Raw genomic sequence first — 12048 nt, forward strand, 5'->3', positions numbered from 1 at the left:
GATAGAGACAGTAGGACCAGATGGAGACTTCAGGGCAGGATGATGATTGTATGGGCAAGATAAAGAAAGTAAGTCAGGCTGGAGTCTATAGGGTAAAATGGAGACAATAGGGCAAGATGAAGACAGTAGAGCGAGATGAAGACAGTAGGGCAAGATGGAGACAGTAGGACAAGATGGGAGACAGTAGGGCAAGATGGAGACAGTAGGGCGAGATGGAGACAGTAGGGCGAGATGGAGACAGTAGGGTGAGATGGAGACAGTAGAGCAAGATAGAGGCAGTAGGGCAAGATGGAGGCAGCAGGACAAGATAGAGACAGTAGGGCAAGATGGAGACAGTAGGGCAAGATGGAGACAGTAGGGCGAGATGGAGACAGTAGGGCGAGATGGAGACAGTAGGGTGAGATGGAGACAGTAGAGCAAGATAGAGGCAGTAGGGCAAGATGGAGGCAGCAGGACAAGATAGAGGCAGTAGGGCAAGATGGAGGCAGCAGGACAAGATGGAGACAGTAGGGCAAGACGGTGACAGCAGGACAAGATAGAGACAGTAGGGCAAGACGGTGACAGCAGGACATGAAGAAGATAGTAGGGCATGATGATAACAGTAGGACAAGATGGAGACAGTAGGGTATAGCTACATCAGTATGGTGGCATAGGTAGTATAATAGACAAAAGGGCAAGATGACAACACTTCATATAACTGATGCCCAAACTGCAGCCCTTCAGCTAAAGCTCAACTCCCAGAAACCTTGAAAGCTACATATTAGGCCCTAGGTCAGAAAATCCTACTTTCTATAAATAATAGGGCTATACTCTGTAGTGCCCCACCACTACTAAAGCTATCCCCACACATAAATACATAAAAGCGGGATTGGCAGGGGGTGGGGGATAGTTTCCCTTTCCCTGAATAAGGCAAATAAAATGAACGGCTTGGTACAACACTTGGAAATATTTGCCCGAAGCCAGTGGCAGTCGCTGAGCCACGTATTATTGCAGCACAGAGCCCGAGTTCTGAGAGCCAGCAGGGGGCCACAGCGAGAGGCGGGGGGTTATAAGAGGATCCATTGTGAGCCGGCACTGCAGGTGCTGGGAGTTATTGTGGGAAGGGGAGAGAGAGGCGCACTATGTAGACAACACAACCATAACCTTCACTACACAAACACACAACATGGGGCAGCATCTCCGCACAACACGCACAAAGTGAAAAGTGTTTCTGTTTTTATCCGAGAAGTGAAAGTCTCCCCCCCACCATCCCCTTCCCAGTGAAGTGTAAAGAAATAAGTAGGGATTGTGCAAGGCCTCTTTATACAAAGACAAGGAGTCCCCCACTGTTCCTGGACCTGCATAGCCAGGCTCCTAGGGTCTCCTTTCTGAAGCCGCTTATTATCTGCTCCAGGGGTGAGCAAGGACTAAAACATTCCCACAATCCCCTGCTGGGGAAGATTCGCCCCGAAGCACAGTGGGGGGACAGAATGGGAATGGAGGGGGGTGAGATTACATGGCAAGAGAAAATAAAAAAAAGAGGGGGGGCACAGAGCAAGAGAAAAAGTGGAGGGGGGGCTGCATATTTGTGCATTAAGAAGGAATAATTGAGTTAATGCAGAGAAAGATCTACTCGCTGGGAAGTTCTTTTATAGAGCGGCAATAAAGCAAAGCATTCACCCATACAGCAATCGCCAGGGCAGCCAACTCAACAATTGAAGGGGGTGAAGAGTTCCCCTTATTTCTCCCACCCACGAATTAGATATGAAGGAAATGGGGGCAACACAGAGAGAAACTGAAAATGAGGAAACTGTCAACATGGCTGTCTTTATGGGGTTGGAACAGGGGGGTCACTGCCCAGGGCTCTGCACTTCGGGGGGGGGGGGTGCAGATTTGCAGTTGTAAATAGGAAGAGTGGCAGCAACAACCAAGATAGAAATAGAGAGGCAGAGGAATCCCTAATGCCGGTCTTTCTCAGCCCCCACCCTGGGTAGATTGAGGTTTGGGATGTAGTAGACGGAGATTTACGAAAGCAAGTGCAAAGTGCTAAAATGGGTATAAATGGATATAAAAGTGTGAATATGGAGATGGTGGGACAAAATGATGACACTAGGAAATGGAGACAAAAGATGGAAGCCGTGAAAAATGGAAATGATGGAACAAGATTGTGTCAAGGGGTAAAAATGGAGACAGTAGGAAATGGAGACAGCAGAACAAGATGGTGACAAAAGGTAATAGAGACAAGTCAGTAGGCCAAGATTGAGACAGTAGGAAATGAAGTCAGTAAATTAGGATGGAGACAATAGAACAAGATGACAACAGTAAGAAATGGAAACAGTAGAAAATAATAGAGACAGTAGGAAATGGAAGCAGTGGAAAAAGATGGAGACATTAACAAATAAAGACAAGGAAACAAGATGGTGTCAGTAGGCCAAGATGGAGACAGAAATGAAGTTGGTGGATTAGGATGGAGACAATAGGAAAATTAAAACAATGGAATAAGATGGAGATAGATAAGATAAAGACAATTTGGCATAAGGAGTAAATGGAGACAGTGAAACAAGATGGCTACAGTAGAACAAAGCAAGATATTTGGACAAGTTGGCACCATTAGGAAATGGAGTCGGTGGAACAAGATGCAGAGAGTATGGTAAGATGTAGACGCTAGGTAATGGAGACGGTGGAACAAAATGGCTACAGTAGTATAAAACAAAGATATTTGGACAAATTGGCACCAGTAGGAAATGGAGTCAGTGGAACAAGATGCAGAGAGTATGGTAAGATGTAGACGCTAGGTAATAGAGACAGTGAAGAAGGTAATGACAATAGGACAAATGGTAAGAGTAAGAAATAAACACCATGGGACAAGATGAGACAGTAGGACAAGACTGGGCAGCAGGAAAGACAGAGAGGAACAAGACCAGTATTGTTCAACCTGAAGTTCTTCAGTTGCCCAGTTGTTCCAGTACCCACCAGAGCTGAAGTAGGAATGACCAAACTTACAGACCTTTAGTTGTTATTTAACTCCTAGCGCTCAGCAAAGGGCTGAAGTTTGGCCAACACTGACAAGTCAAGGTCTTACAGTCACCATTTTACCCTAACATCCCTACTTATCCCCCGGCTCTTCCCAGAATATCAGTAAAGGCCGTTTCAGGCAAATGTTATGTATTTATTCTTCTATTTTATTCCCTGGATGATTTATTCTCAGTTATTTTCATAACTTGCTAGCGGAGCTCATGCAAATGACAAAACCGATATGGGTTCTGCCGGAGGCTTTTGATGGATCGTTCCCCGAGTGCGGATCTGACTGTGCTGAGCTGACATTTTCCTCTCCTTATTCACCGGGGGCACTAAAATAGAGCACTGTTAGAGTGTTCCTAAGGGGGTGGCAGCTGGCAAGTTAAATAGAGCTGGCAATTTAGTAGCAAGTACCACTCTGATTTTTGTTGAGATGGTAACCCCCAAAATATCTAAGGGGTCATTTATGGCCTTGATGGAAGGGTGCAGAGTGCATAAATGGGCACAATCTGCCATGTTTTTGCACTTTGTTCTCTGTCTTCCAGCTTAGGTTACTTGCCCCAAGGGCTGCCCCCTTGAGAGATGCACTAAGCAATGCACTCTAGTGCCCCCTAGTTTTCCTACACTTCTCTCCAGGGCCTCCATAACCAGACTTAAGGGTTGTCCACCTTCAAGTTAACTTTTAGTACGATGTAGAGAGTAATATTCTAAGACAATTTACATTTGGTCTTCATTTTTTAATTATTTGTACTTTTTTTAATTAGTTGAGTTTTTGTTCAGCAGCTCCCAGTTTGGGGTTTCAGCAGCTATCTGGTTGCTAGGTCTAAATGACCTTAGCAACCAGGGAATGAGACCGGTATATAAATAGGAGGGGGACTAATTAGAAAAATAAATTATAAAAAGTAACAATAACAATTAAACAGTAGCCAATATTTTTTTGGCTAATGGGGTAATTGACCCCCCCCCCCATTTGAAAGCTGCAAAGAGGAGAAGAAGGCAAGTAATACAAATATTGTAAAAAATAAATAATGAAGACCAATTGAAAAGTTGCTTAAAACTAGGGATGCACTGAACCCACTTTTTTGGGTTTGGCCGAATCCTGAACCAAATCCGAATTAACATGTGTTAATTAGGATCGGAAGGGGTTAAAAATTGCGTTGCACACAGCAAAAAAAAATTTCACCTGGGAATTTAACCGAAAGGGTTAAATTGGCAGGAGAAAAAAAAAATTCGCCACACGCAACGCGATTTTTAACCCCTTCCGATCCTAAATAAGACATTAGGTTCGACGGGACCTCGGATCCGGCTGAAACTGAATCCTTAAAAAAAAAGCCCGGATTCGGCCGAATCCCGAACTGAATTCGGTGCATCCCTACTTAAAACTACTACTATAACATACTAACAAGTTTATTTAAAGGTAAACCACCCCTCTAAACAGAATGAGGACATCTATGGGTCCCCAAAAGACACCAATGTTAGGGGTTTCCTCCTAAGGTGCAGGACTTAGCACCGAAACGCCCCAAACGTGTCATGGATATGTCATAATCATGGATTATTCCATTTTAAAGACCAAAACAAACTGAAATTGACATTTCTATCAGACAAACTGTATAATAGGGATAGCATTGCTGCCTGGGGTCCTTGGTTTGATCCCAGGGAGGGGACAATGTGCCTAATTGGGTTTCCTAAAGATAAAAAAACCCTATAGTGGCCCTTTAAGATGGGGCCAGGCACGCACAAAATTGGCCGGAGATGCCGACGCGGAGCATGACAGTCACCAGCCTTCACGGCACCAACAATTTACCCCGGTGCCACACCCAAGAGCAGACAAAAGTCACACTGTCACTTCTCACTCCCCATGAAATCCTGGCCAAGGAGATTGCAATCTGCAAACAGAGCGGGGCCGGTATGTAAGTGCTCACAGGCATCTCCAGCAAAGGCTGATTGGCTGAGACACAAGGCTCCTCTCAGTCACTGGGAAATCAGAGATGGGTAGGAAAGTGTCGGCTCAGGATATTGCCGGTAACATGCCAGGCGGCACCTTATTCCATCTCAGCGTCACGGCTTTGAGCGCTGGATCCATTCATTTACAAGTTCTTTATATGTAAACTCCGACTGCCCATGGTGCCATATATAGTTACATAGTTACATAGTTACATAGTTACATAGGGTTGAAAAAAGACCAGTGTCCAAGTTCAACCCATCCAAGTAAACCCAGCACACCCAACCCACACCTAACAATCTATACACTCACATACATAAACTATAAATACAACCATTAGTACTAACTGTAGGTATTAGTATCACAATAGCCTTGGGTATTCTGATTGATCAAGAACTCATCCAGGCCCCTCTTATAGGCATTAACAGAATCTGCCATTACCCCATCACTAGGAAGGGCATTCCATAACCTCACTGCCCTCACCGTGAAAAACCACCTACGCTGCTTCAAATGGAAACTCCTTTCCTCTAATCTAAAGGGGTGACCTCTGGTGCGTTAATTGTTTTTATGGGAAAAAAGAACATCCCCCAACTGCCTATAATCCCCTCTAATGTACTTGTACAGAGTAATCATGTCCCCTCGCAAGCGCCTCTTTTCCAGAGAAAACAACCCCAACCTCGACAGTCTAACCTCATAGCTTAAATCTTCCATCCCCTTTACCAGTTTAGTTGCAGTCTCTGCACTCTCTCCAGCTCATTAATATCCTTCTTAAGGACTGGAGCCCAAAACTGCACTGCATACTCAAGGTGAGGCCTTACCAGGGACCTATAAAGGGGCAAAATTATGTTCTCATCCCTTGAGTCAATGCCCTTGTTGTAAACCCAATCATAACCCTGTCCCACTGCGCCCCCTGGTTCTGCTAGAGAAGTTGCCAATTATAGATGCAGGAAAATTCACCAATGAGAATTCTACTGATAAAAAACATCATTATAAATGCAGAAGAAGTGACCAATGAGAATGCTGATTCCCAGCACTGTGTCAGGCCCCTTGCTGGTACCTTACATATAGAGATAATGATGGCATTTTCCCCTCATTATATGGCACAGGAATCAGACATGGGGATAAGGGCAGACTTGTTCAGTGCTGGGAAACTGGGTTTAATGCTCCCAACTCCAATTGCAGGAACAGAGAACATGGAGCCGGATTTATACAGATCAGCTGGGATTCTCATTGGGGGATTTTTTGCATTTTAAAGCAGTCGCTGGCTGTGGGGATTTGGGGAAAATTTTATTGTGCAATATTGCTTTAAGAATACAGCCCTGATGTTGTTGGACTACAGCTCCCAGCATGCCTCACCCTTCATTATATGTTACATTATTCTGGGATTTGTAGTCCAGCAACAACTGAGTAAAGATTGCGCTGTGCAGCAGGGTTTACATCCCCTTTAATAAGGCCAAACAAACCTTGGGGATAAGGATCTGTTTGTCCCAGAAACTGAATTGGTCAGCACCACCTCCAAGTAGATCAGCAAAACCAGAGCAAGGGGTACTGTGCCCATTATGACCATGGCCCCATCCTTTGCTCTGTGGTATTGGTCTGCCAGGGTCTATTAGCCATATAGCCTATCTATTGCTCTGTATAGTTGACCTGGTTTGAAACTAAAGGTCGCCAAGCAAGCGGATCTTAAGGTGTATGGGGACCTGTATATGTACCCCATCACTTACACTGTACTGTTGGTCTGTCTGCTGGGGTGTATTAATGGGATTCTGTAAAGATTCTTATGGGGTACTTTTTATTTCTAAATTACACTGAGTACATTACAAATAATTCCCTCTGCCATTTAACATTTTATTCTGGAACCAACAAATGTATTTGTAGCTGTAATATTGGTGTGTAGGCGCCATCTCAGTGCCTTGTGCCTGAGTCTGAGCTTTCAGCCAGCGCTACACATTAGAACTGCTTTCAGCTAACCTATTGTTTCTCCTACTCCCATGTAACTGGAGGAGTCCCAAGCCGGACTTGGATTTCTTACTATTGAGTGCTATTCTGATACCTACTGGGAGCTGCTATCTTGCTCCCTTCCCATTGTTCTGCTGATCGGCTGCTGGGGGTGAGAGGGGGGGATATCACTCCAACTTGCAGCGCAGCAGTAAAGTGTGAGTGAAGTTTATCAGAGCACAGGTCACATGGCTGTGGCACCCTGGGAAATGAAAAATATGGCTAGCCCCATGGGAAAAACAGATTACAATGCAGGATTCTGCTGGAGAAGCTCTATTAACTGATGGGTTTAAAAAAAATGTTTTCCCATGACAGCGTTCCTTTAGGAGCCAGCAATACACAACAGAACTGCTTTAGATGAGCTATTGTTTCCCCTACTCAGTGTAACTGGAGGAATCATGAATTGGGTGAGCCTGACTTGGATTTTTACTATTGTGTGCTATTCTTATATCTACCACTAGGTGGGGCATGGGAGCATTTTTACCAATCCAGGAGTCAGGAAGCTACTATCTTGCTCCCTTCCCATTGTTCTGCTGATCGGCTGCTGGGGGTGAGGGGGGGGGATATCACTCCAACTTGCAGTGCAGCAGTAAAGTGTGAGTGAAGTTTATCAGAGCACAGGTCACATGGCTGTGGCACCCTGGGAAATGAAGAATATGGCTAGCCCCATGTGAAAAACAGATTGCAATGCATGATTCTGCTGGAGAAGCTCTATTAACTGATGGGTTTTGTAATAACAAAATGTTTTCCCGTGTCAGTATTCCTTTAAGTACTTCACAGTATTATTAAACTATATTAGAGATAATATACCCAAAGCCCTTTGTTCTGTATAGATAGTGTGGAGATTATATAAACACAGCCCATAAAACTGCTATACAAGTAATGCACCTCTCTGCTCCACACAGGGTTAAGGGTTGTTTACAAAACGGAGAACAAAATAATTGTCTATCACAGCAAGTACTTACAAGTATCCCGATCCTTCCCTCTACCCACCAAAGCACTAAGCAACTCGACCCAGCCCCTTCTCCTCTCTACTCCCCTCGCTGCCGCCGGAACTGCATACGTAGCCGCGCTGCCTTCTGCCCCCCGGCTCATGTATTGAGTCTAGTAGTTAGGGGGGCTCCTGGCATGGCCGGAAGATTGGGGACATGTGTCCCATAGGGTGAGACTTTTTATAAAGGGCCCCCGGCTCACAACCCTTTACTATGTCCAACCTGTGGTTAAACTACAACTGGCAACATCCTCTGTCCAGGAGTTAACCAGCTAGAGAGCTGAAGGTTAGACATGTCCCTCTGATGTTGGGGTCCCAGGGCCACATTCTCTGCCCCATTACTAGCCCTTTATATGGTTACTAAAGGATTTAGGAATTGTATCTGTCTATCCTATTCCAAGAACTGTGAAACAAGTGTTTATATCCCAATTTAATCCCAATATTATCTCAGTTACAATTAGGCCAATGGTCTATGCAAGATGTGACATTTCATTGTCCCAGTGTCGCCCAAGATGATTAATAGGGGCAGAAAAAAGGTGGCGAGGTCGCCAAGCGAGCAGATCTTCTCCAAATATCCCCACCTACGGGTGGGCGATATAGGGCTAAGTCGTTTGTTTGGCCCATGGGTATAGATGGGTCAGTTCTGGGACCGCATCTACGAACCAATGTGGTCCCTGATCCGGTGAAAAATCAAAACCTGTCTGGCCGATTTCAGTTTAATGCCCATAGATTGGCCGATAAGCTGCCGAATCAGTCTAAGGGACCAATATCGGCAGCTAGAATGGCCCCATGTATGGCCACCTTTAGTGGGCCCATCTCCCACCAAAGCCCTGTTCTGATAAGATCAGTCCTTGTTTTTCCTTCCACAAGCCCCCTATTGACATTAATGGGCACAGTCCAGAAAATCTTATACTCTGGCCTTTTCATAACGGTCATTGGCAGCAAATTAGGGTGATTTATGGGTTTTTGACCAAATGACCAGTTTATGGAGCCACGAACATGGCCTGAGCCGGCAATAATTACTCAGGGCTTGGTCAGATCTCAGTGAGGAAGGCTTCCGAATCCATGGATACAGTCTTCTCCCAATGGGTCCAAGTAGGGCCCTCACTGGTGTCTGACAAACCCAAAAGGTCAACCCTGATCATCTGCTTAAACTGACTTTTACTTGAACGTCTACATTGTCTATCACATTGAATTGCAAGCCATTTTTTGGCGGGGTTTCTGTAAGCCTACCCTATCTGGTTGTACATAGCGGGAATACTATGCAAGATGATGACAACCTCATGGAACAGATCCTGCTGGCTCCGACTGATAGCTCAATGGTTGGTGGAAAGATTCCAGCACAGATCACCAATATATTTCTTACCAGGCTCTGTTCACTGCCCCTTTCTATACATTTGAAGTAAGAAGAGTCTGGCTCTCGTCTCGCCCAGTCACTTATACTTTAAGTACTGCCAGTAATGAAAGTGAAGGGCAGATGGTAGGCCCTGTTCAGAAAGCTCTTCAGTAAAGGAATGTTCCTTGGGTGGCAGCCAGCCAGGAGGAGGCGAAGAGACAACCTCACATATCAACAGAGACAGCATCACTTATGAATATAACCTGCACCCTGAGAACCTGGCTCTCTATTTTTCATTTATGATATGGTGTCCCTCCCTGATTTGTGTCCCTCCAGATGCCATTGAGCTAAAACTCCCAGCATTCCTTCCTGAAGGTGAAGGTGCCTAGCCCCTGGTATGGAATCACCTTTACCAGCAGACAGGAGATAATGTTGCCCCATACAGTGGCATAACACGATTTACCCAGGCCCCAATCACATAGAGTTCAGCAAGAGCATTAGTAGACTCTTGGGGCCGGATTAACTTATAATCAGGTGATCACAACATTCCTAAGGATAGGACAACATGTAGCCAATCAGAATATTAGAACATTCAGAGGGCTACTCCAAGCTGTATCCAGTCAGAGCATTAGTAATGTTCCCTAGGCCAACCTGTAGGTGCTCAGAATATTAGAAAACTTCCTCAGACCCAGCTGTAGCGAATCACAGCATTAGAAATTTTCCCTAAGCCAACCTGTAGCCCATCAAAGCATTAGAACACTCCATTAGACCAACCTGTAGCGAATCAGAGCATTAGAAATTTTCCCTAGGTCAACCTGTCATCCATCAGAGAATTAGAACACTGTTTCAGGCCAAGCTGTAGCCAATCAGAGCATTAGAAATTTCCCATAGGCCAACCTGTAGCCCATCACAGCATTAGAACACTCCATTAGACCAACCTGTAGCGAATCAGAGCATTAGAAATATTACCTAGGTCAACCTGTCATCCATCAGAGCATTAGAACACTGCCTCAAACCCAGCTGTAGCGAATCAGAGCATTAGAAATCTCCCATAGGCCAACCTGTAGCCCATCACAGCATTAGAACACTCCATTAGACCAACCTGTAGCCAATCAGAGCATTAGAAATATTCCCTAGATCAACCTGTCATCCATCAGAGCATTAGAACGCTGCCTCAGGCCAAGCTGTAGTCAATCAGAGCATTAGAAATATTCTCTAGACCAAAGTAAAATCCAACAGAACATTAGAACGCTCCCTCAGACCAACCTATATCCAATCGGAGCATTAGAATTTTTCCCTAGTTTTTATGCCCTCATTTGCCCTCCATAATGTAACACACTCACTGTCCCATCAGACTGGGCTTCCAGGAATATCCAGGACAGCAACTCAGCCTTTACCTTTTAGAGAGGTCTTGCCCCCTGGGCGGCAATTGGAGAGTGGCAAGGTGGCCCCAGCCTCAATAGGGGGGGGGGAAAAGTATTTGCTGTACTAAATAATCCTGAAAACCCAGCTCGAAGGTCACTTAGGGTAACATATGGGGCACTTATTTGCCACCCTTGATATTCCTGAATGTATGGCTGACAGATACACCAATACGTTGGCTATCTGTATATTGTTATAAGCTAAAGGGGGCCCTTGCCAAAGGTTGCACCTCTAGGCGGTGGAGGGGCTGAACCATAAAAAGTCCCACAACAGCTGCCCTAGACCCAGCAGAGCTATCAGGAAGCTGGAATGAATACATGCATACGATATAAATAATATTTCCTATTTATTATATGAGAATCTTGGCCCTTCCTTATTGAATTCCTGTTCCCCCTTCTCTAAGGTCAGTATCAGCCGCCTTCTATTTCCCCTTCTTGCCCTTTTCTTCCAAACTGCACATAACATTCCTTCCCATCCCACAGCCCCCCCCCCTCCCTTCCCAATTTGGCCTTAATGCTCATCAACTTCCCTTCCCGGGGCGTGAAATCCTATTTATTTTAATGCCGCGGCCACCTGTGCCTGTCCGTTCGGCAGCTTTGTCCTGACAAAATCTAATTTTAACTTTGGGCCAGTGAGTGACATGCTCTTTGCACGGCCGGCACTTCCCCAACATGAGAGTTCATATTTAACAAGCCTTGTAAAGTCTCATTGTTGATGGGCCCATGTGTTTTCCAGTAATTACAATGTAAATTGATTCTTTTGGGGATGGGGGGGGGGGGGGCAAAGCTGGAAAAATCTCCCTGTGAAACTTTAAAGTGCAAAAAAAAAGAAAAAACCCCAGAACACTTTGTCTGGTTTGTGGTTAAAACCCCCCAAAAAGTTAAATTTTAAGTAACTTTAATTGGAAATTGGAGAAGCCCTTTGATTGTTCCAAAGGCAGCTGTTATTGCTTTGATCCAACCCTATTGAAGTGTCATATAGGCGGAAAGAAGATGGCATCCATAGGGGGCTCAGTATTGGGCAATGGGCAGTTCCTATGCAAGATACTGTTGTGTGATATCTTCAATATCATTATGAATCTCCAACATATTCCGCAGGGCTGTACAACCCTCCACTGAATGAATACAAACAACGCAGGCTAAAACCAAGTTTCAGATGGACCCTCTTGGGTCTAAGGGTCCCAAGAACAGTCACAGCATAAGTCCTGCTGGTGACATTCTACATTTCTGCCAATGGACAAGACCAGTGTTAAGGTGCCCATACACCTTAAGATACACTCGCTTGGACAACAAGCCAATGCGGTCCATGATCCAACTAGAGTTTCTAACCTGGGCAATTCGAGATCTGGACGATTTCAGGCCA

General features: G+C 45.1%; 1 protein-coding gene across 1 annotated transcript in view; it reads right to left on the reverse strand.

Moving 5' to 3' along the window:
* Window positions 1–12048, reverse strand: part of lrp4 (LDL receptor related protein 4) — a 59234-nt gene that overhangs the window by 31697 nt on the left and 15489 nt on the right. The window lies entirely within an intron of this gene.

This window comes from Xenopus tropicalis, chromosome 4, assembly GCF_000004195.4.
Source record: "Xenopus tropicalis strain Nigerian chromosome 4, UCB_Xtro_10.0, whole genome shotgun sequence".
NCBI lineage: Eukaryota > Metazoa > Chordata > Amphibia > Anura > Pipidae > Xenopus > Xenopus tropicalis.